Here is an 8,723-nt window from a genome sequence, read left to right on the forward strand (position 1 = left end):
AGAACAAATTTCAATAAAACTGACATTAACAGAAATATGGTCCAATTCCACCAGTGATGCACGTAAATTTCTTAATGTCTCTATTAGTGAAGAAGGAACGAAAATCTCTGAATACAACTGCAAAAATATTTCGTTTTCTTTTTAGCGTATTTATTGACAGAATTGTTTTTGTTGTATCTGTATAATTTGCTTAGAAAAATAAAACTATTACCACTTTTAAGAAACAAAACCATCATTCATCTCATTTCAACACAACAAATGATGACTTTAGAAATACTCGGCTTATTTTTAGTTTGTTTGCCACGTCCTTCTTATCTGAATGTTTTCAAATAGTTTCTGTTCTGCTTGTAAGCCATGAGAACCAAAAGACACACAAATGCTGGAGATTGCAGACTGGAACATAATGCATGAATTTATGATCAACTTGTTTCAAATTCAGACGAGTTTTTTAAGCTCTGGATCAAATACAGATCTCTTTTAAAATCCTCTATTGTTCAAATCTTCAAAATTTGTTACTCTGATTTTGCTCATTGTTTAGGGGAAACGTCATGTCCACAAGGTCTTCGTTTCAACTTTGAAGAAATTGAGACAAAGTGTGAGTAAACTTTATCAGCATACACTTTATTTAGCAATATGTGTAAAAAGGAATCACTAAGAATAATGTCTGCTGAACTGATAAAGATTAGGACAGAGTTTCAGCTTATCCACAAAAATAAATGGAGCAAAAGAGGCATCTGAAAAATATGTCTCCAACAAAATTTGAAATTAATTACCAACAGCTAAATCTAGATGTATAATTCCAACGAAAAACAAAACAATGTCAGTTTCACTTTTTTTCTCCCATCCATTCCTCATTGAATGCAGGTTCAAAACATATTATTCATTAACTGCGATAAATTAAAGCTGCTAAGTGGCTTTTTTTCCCCTTACTATGTCATGTTCTGGATAAGTAGTTTACTGAGAGCACAGATTTTAATTGGACGCCATGAAACAGTCGCCTCATCTCCAAGATGAGATTTTAGGCAGAGACCCTGTGAAGCGCCTGTCAACATAATTGGTGAGAGGAAGCACCGCTGATGCACTTTGACACTAATATTTTCATCTTTTCTAAACACTTTCCTGTTGAAGTTTCATAGAAACAAATAAACCAGGATTATTCATAGTGAGTCTGACATACTGGGGACCATTTGTTGTATTATGTTTGTTCTAATTCAGCAGTGACAGCAAGTTAAGCTGTGAGAGCGATGGAGACTGTTAGGCTATGAGAAAACGCTCATCAAAGCAGAGGCTTAAGGACATTTGGATCAGTCAGAGTACTCCATGTTTTGATGTCAGGATAATCAGCAGTGGCATCTCCTAATTAGATTAGCTTCAATGCTGCTGCAGGTATTTGGTGTTTAAATAAAAAGAATGACAGATCCTCAGAGTTAGATTAAAAAGATCAACACAGGTGGTGCTTCGCTGACACTCTGCAACGTGCAAAGTGTTTTTAAGTGCACTTCTGGTTGCCATGTAGTGTCAGAGGGGGATTTACGCAACAACAGGGCATAAGCATTTTTTTTATATAATTATCTTTTTTATGTTAATTGAATGACTGGTTCAGGCAGGAAACTGGACAGCCAAGCTTTGGCACATTTCTAATATTTTACTTATGTCCACATGTTTGTGTGAACCTCAGAAGAATATAAAGCATGCAACCCCTCCCAAAAAATATCATAAGTAAAATCAGTTTTATTTTATTCTAATTTATTCATTTATTTATTGTTGGTAAATGTATCTGTGATTGCTTCTGTTTAAAAATTCATTATCACAGGATTGAAACAGGATGCCTCACTTTGCTTTGGTTAACTCAGTCAGTATTTAACCACTGAAAAAGCCAAAGATAATTGTCTTAATTAAGGAAGCAGCTAATATATTTTTTTATGACTTCTTTCATTGAAGGAATTAATTTTCTCTCCTGAAGCCGTTTTATGTGTGCCATCAAAAGTAATAATTCATCTGTTTTTGGATTCATTTCTCGCTTGAATAGAACACATTTAATGCAACTAAGGGAGAAAAATAATAATATTAAAAAAAGCAGGTTATCAGCAGTGATTTGTTAAAGAACAAATATCGATGGAGACATAAATAAAAAACTGGACATGTTAAATGTGAGACTATGACATGTAAATAAGTTTGTTTGATCGGTTGCCATGAAAACCGATCTTTCCTTTCATCTTGTCACTTTGAAACCTCGACTCATTTATCTCCGTTTTGTCACCTGGTGCATGTGAAGCCCTCAGAGAGGCTGTACATCGTGACTGAACGCCTGCAGCTGGAGCTTTAAATGAAGCAAACAGGCTCCGCAGCACAAATTAATTAAATCAAAGCCAATGAAAGCTTTTGAAAATTACATCCAGAACATCCTGCATATGTCTGTTTAGTATGTGGAGTTTCAATTGGGAGCTAAATGAGCACGGCTACTCTTTGCACCGATGGATGTGATGAAAACAAGAATGGAGTGAGAGAGGACAATTTATTGTGGTCATGATCAAACCACGCTCTGTTTTAGTGTGTCTGGTTGTAGTTTAGAACCTTCTTGTCATCATCTTAATGAAATGTCTTTGACATGTTTTGGTAAAAAATGCTATTTCACATCTACAGCTATTTTCCCTGGCCTGCCTTTAAATATTACTTCAAAGTCTATATTTTAGTTAACTCCTGTCAGAAATGTATCCTGACTGTTGGCGGTTTTTGCAAGGCGTATGTGAGAATGAGGCAGTAAGAGACAAAAATAATACTCAATGACACTTGAAAAGCTCCTACAGTAGTGCTGTGCGTGACAGTTTCCAAAAGCACCCAGTAAACTAACTTAAAAAAAATAAAAAGATTTCTGGTGCTGAACCAAAAATACTCAGTGCTGCAGGTTAGCAGGGAGGTAACGAGGTAGCACAAACAATGCCATGAAAATGTGTTTGTACTGAACAGATTTATATCATTTTTTCTTTTAACATGACACCAAGATTATTGGACCAAAAAGAAAATGCAGTTGTCTCTTTTTTATGCTTTAGTGGCCTTTATTGCACAGTATTTGACAGAAAATATGGGGACGAGAGAAGAGAAATACATGCAGAAAATGGCCCTGGGCTGGGAATCGAACACACAACAACTCAGGATGCTACTGTAGCTCTGATCCACAGTCATGACGAAAGAAAGACAATGACAACTTTTTGGGGGAAGCCCTTTTTCCTGGTGACGTTAAAGTGGTTGAGGGAAAATGCAACAGACAGTACAGCTAAAGAAGCTTAAATACTTTGGAACAACGTTACGTGACACGCTATTGGCTGATGTTTCCAAAGCAGCCAATCCTGGAGCTCCATTCATCTTCCTTGATGCTGATTGGCTGTACCACCAAGAGCGAAGATAAGGAAAGCAGTGGATGCTAACTTCTGTTTCCACTGTACGCATTAATACACAATAAGGTATATTTGGTGTTTGAACTATTAGAGGACGTCTCAGTTTTATTTCTTGCAAATATCAGGGATCCACTGTGTGCAAACTTTGACACTAATAACCAGTACATATCTAATAACCAATGGTTCATTGATTATACAGACTGTTTCTTGCTTTGTGTTAATAAGACCTAAACCTACTTCTGGCAACAACATATCCAAATTACCAAGTGAGGCTGGTAAGTCCTGAACGAGCTGCTGCTCTGATGGGTTAACTGGGAATACTCAGCTCAGTGTTATACAGACAACCATCTTCATAAACTACCTTCACACACATCATCATCACAACTTCACACCTCTCTAATGTGATCATGTGGGGCTTTGGGAGCCTCATATTAAAAACATTAGGCCTCCATCTTTCCTCCAGCAACCTGCAACAGATTGACAGATGGTGTCACTGCTACAGTTTCCAAACATGTCTTACCCTGATGGAGCAAATTAGAGTTAGGTGAGAATCATTTCTGACTTCCAGATCAGTGCAGTGGCTGATCTTAGTCCTTTCTTTCTCATCTGCAACTTATTTAAAGTGTTTTCTTTTACAAGTCCACCCACAAACTGTCAGGCAGGGTTATTGTCTCTCGTCCAAGTTTCACACTCAACATCAGCAAGCAACAAGTGTGTGAACTCGGCCCAACACTCTATCAACTACACACAAACCCGTCACATTAACTCAATTATTACATTTGCACATGGTAACTGAGTCTTTTTCATCATGTGAATTAGTTTGGCTCCTGGGAAGAATTTGTCAAGCTCGCACAGTAGTAATCAGAATGTTTTTTAACTCAAAACGAAACAATTAATTATTCTAAACGTATTAAAAAAAATGCTTGGAAGCTTATTTATGAGTGGAGATTTATAAATAAACTGTTTGGAAAGAGTCCACATCTTAAAATTCCAGTGAATGCACATCTCTGACCTGGTCTGACAAACACCATGGCTGCTGTCAGAGGCCCAGCAACTTCTGCTTTTCAGTTTCTCAGTTCTTTCAGAAAGGAGTGATTCAACGCTTTAATTTCATTTAAAAATATTCCTGAAGTACGTGATGCACAAGTTTTAATTTGCTGTCCATACTACATATGGGCAGGTATAAGATTATGCCAGTTTGATAACCCTGGTATCAAAATGCTAGTTATTATGATGGTTGTATTACAAAGATTTAAATATAGAACATAATTTAACCCTACTTTTATTTCAAATAGCTTGCTCATCATTTTAATATTAGTATTGTCTGATGTCCAAATGTCTAAACATCAGATTTAGAAAGAGATATTAATCTTCTTTCAGCCAGCAGTAAGTTTGGGAGGGGCAGCACAATTTTTATTTCTCTGCATCAGTTCTGGTGTTTTCTGCTTATTTTCTGTGTTTCCTGGTTTTACCAGTACTTCCTCTCAGCATTCAGTAATCAGTCTCCCAAGTAGAAATACTCCTTAGTTCTGTTGCTCTATTGTCAGATCCTCTGTTGCTCATCTTCCGTGTTGTTTTTTCCATTATTTTGTATTTTTTCCAGAGTTGTACTTGTGTTGGAAACACTGCTTGTGTTATATTTTGCTCTTATATTCATCTTTAAATTTAATGGCCAGAAGAACTAAATTGTAACATTTCGTATATTTTATGCAATTATTAGAAACCCAATGTTCACCAACGTTCAACTTTTAAAAAATTAAGAACTACATTATGTTGTATGGTTTTGTCTCTACTTCATCCTGCTTTGTATTTTCATCATTTCATTTTCTACAAAAACTCAATTCCCTTACTTACACTAAACTTGTTTAAACATGTGAAATATGACATGAAACCAAAGTTTAATTTCAGCTTAACAGCAGGACTCAGGACTGGAGCCACAACACAGCCGTCACCATCAGATTGACAGGATGAGTTTGGAATAAAAAATGTTATTTTTACTGATAACTAAAACTGCAGGAGACAGATTACAGACAGATGACTCCAGAAAATGTGTTTATCACATGCAATTATATGTTACAGTTGGCTGAGAAGATCTTTAACAATTATTTAATCAGAGTCAGAATGTAGTATTCCTTATTTTATATTTAAAAAATCTGTCAGAAATTTTGTGAGCAGTTAAATATCTTTCATGAAACACAAATACAAAAGACAAGTGAGGTTTCAAAAATGAGAATGGTTGAATTTAGATGAAAATGCTTCTTTTGGGTACAAAATTAGCTGCTATTTTTGCACAACATTGACAACATGCACTCATTTCTTTTGCAATGTGGTTAAATGAATATGTTACCATCACATTTATTTGACTTTCTGATTGTGTTTTTGTTAGCAAGTTACTGGGTGAGGATTGGAAACGGGTTGTGATTGCATCCAAGTACCCCGGCTGTGAGTTCACACTCACAGTGTTGTATTTAGGGAAGACAGTAGAAGCTAACAGCCTATTCTGGAGTCAAAGAAATAACGTGAGCTACATCTTCTTTGAACAGATTTAAGGTGATCTTTACCTCTAAAATCGAGGTCAGAAGTGTCAGAAGCCATCTGAGTGGAAAATAATAACTTGTGCCAAACACTTTTCATAATTAATTTGCTGCCTTTTTAATGTGATAACCTCAAGATAAATGACTGATGAAAATTCATAGAGGAGCTTTGTCTGAAACTGCACCTGTTGCTTCTCGTGCTTGTTTTTTTAATTTTTACATATCCTCCAGGCTCTTTGAGGGTTTTTATGAAACGGAAATATTGAAGATTATTCACGCGATTAATTCCAACATGTCCCGTTCTGCAGATTTTCAGCAGGGAGATGCAGCACGGCTTCGGCAGAGTGGTTCAGGTTTGCTGCTGGAATCAAACAACCAGAACGATTTTAAGTAAAGCTTTTGAGTCTTTCTTCTTCTGAGAGCCCCATCTTCAGATGTGCAGCTGTTCATTTATTATCACTGATTCTCTAACAGCCTGCATTTCTCTCAGCACTAACTAAATTAGCACTGCATCTCAGGAAGAGGTTGGTGATGCGTTGACAAGCACTTTATTGTTTGGTAACGCTTTCCCTCACATTCAACTCCATTTAGTTTAATTAAATAATGCAAACATGGATGGAGGCTAAACAAAATTAAGCATGAAGAGCCTTAGTTTTTAGCGAAAAAAAAAAAAAATTATCCATCGAAATGTTTGATTTTATGCAGTTTTTATTCTCATTTTATTTCCAAAACACTTCAAACTTTAAGATTTTTATGTTCAGTGATCTATCAAAGGAAGTCTGAGATCTTCAGTGACAGGTTTCCTGTTTTGCAAAACTTGTTCTCTTGTTGCATCTTGTTTTAAGTTTCAGTCTGACTATACTTCCTTTCTTACTGATTTCCAGGGGGAACATAATTCAATTTTACCAGACTAACTACAAGAGGCTGGCTTATGTCTTTGAAATGATTGAGATTTTAATTTGAAATAGAAGCTGAGATATGCTTGAAGACCTTCTTTGTTGGAACTTTAGCATCTTTTTTTTTGCCGTTTTTGTGTTTTGTATTTTTTTTCCTGTATAGTGTTCACTTAGGCAAAACATGTGACTGGTTTGAATTGTTATGCAAAGCTCAGTAGTCGGTGCTTTAAAACTGGACCAAGGTACTTTGGTTCCATCTCACCTAGTCTTTTCACATGGTGAATGGAGCAAAATGCAAACCGACTCCACACAAACTCAGAGATATGTTTTTTTTTCTTTCATCTCTTGCATCCAGATGGCAGCTTCTTTTTGTGAAAACAGAATTTTTCTGCTCCCAACATTAATCCAAAGCTGAAAAAACTCCTTCTCTTCATCTCTTAGAAAAACGTCTGAGTGACCCTTGAGAGATAAAACAAGAAAACACTATATGTTTGTTGATTTTCTGTGAAAATTTCCAAGCTGGCTCACTAGAGTTAAAAGATTTCTGTCTGTATGCAAGCAATTCAGTGCACACCATTACTCTGTGCAGCCTGGATGTCTTTTCTCATCTCATATACATGCTTACCTGACAACCAAACTCACCAGTCAGGCTAAAAACTCTGACTTAATTAAATAGTCAAATAAAAACTTTATTTCTGTAATTTTTCTGCAGTGGTGGAAAGAGTGTTGTTGATGGATGAATTCAAATATCTAATCTTCTCCAGCATCAAATGAAACCTTCTGAACGAAGGGTTTCTGCATTTTGTATGACAAAACTCACAATTTATTGTGATATGGAGGAGAAAACTTTAAAAATGTATCTGTAATTAGTTTTTTATAAGAAAGAAAAAGAGACAAATATTTTTTCTGATTTAAATCTTAAGAATTGAGGAGAAAACAGCATCAGTTGTGAGTTGATGTTAGTTTCACTTTTATTCTTTGGATTCTTAGATCAATAAAGAAAACAGTAGCAAGTTCAGTTCACTTCAGTCTCAACCGATTAAAAGAACAATCAGAACATCCAAATACATCAATATAAATATTAAAGCAAAAACTACTAGAGCCCAGAGAATTTTACATTTTCATGTGGACAAATATTTCTGTCATAAGAATAAAATTAAACACCAGCAGTATTTTCCTTTATGAATCCTGAAACATAGAGAACTACCGATACATATGAAACCAGAAACATAAAGAGCAGAACAGCAGAGCAGAGACATAAGAACAACGAACCTGATCAACAATCAGAAAAAAGAGAGAAAATCTACTTGGGTTTACAGATCTCTGCAGAGTCTCCAGGGTACCAAACTGCAACTCCAGCCAGTAGCGGCTCAGTGAATCTGGTCTGGACTCTGTAGAGGAGAGTCATGGTTTCAGAGACGCTGTAGAAGGACAGAATACCTGCTGTGTGATTCAGGTAAACTCCGACTATGGAGGAAGCAGGACCTGAGATGGAGGTCCAGATGTTGTTGTGACCAAATCTAAAACTGCTTTGGGAACAATCTAATGCCCAAGATTTATCATTACATCCAAATGTACATTGATTTCCATCTCCTACTCTGCTGATGTTCTTGTATGCAACAGCTACAGAAACCTGTTTCCCGCTCCACTCCACCTCCCAGTAACAACGTCCAGTCAGACTCTCTCTGCTCAGAACCTGCCACCAATAAGTGAATCTGTCTGGGTGACTAGAATAAGTCAGATTATGATTCATTGCTGTCACCTTCCTGTTCCCCTCTGATAGTAACAGCTTTGTGTTTGCTGTGTTTGGATCCAGAGTGATTTCACATGAATATCTTAAGAATCCAGCTCTGCTCTTTGGTTCTGGTTCTGACAGTAGAACATCCACCTCAGTGACC

This window comes from Poecilia reticulata, linkage group LG16, assembly GCF_000633615.1.
Source record: "Poecilia reticulata strain Guanapo linkage group LG16, Guppy_female_1.0+MT, whole genome shotgun sequence".
In the NCBI taxonomy this organism is placed as follows: domain Eukaryota; kingdom Metazoa; phylum Chordata; class Actinopteri; order Cyprinodontiformes; family Poeciliidae; genus Poecilia; species Poecilia reticulata.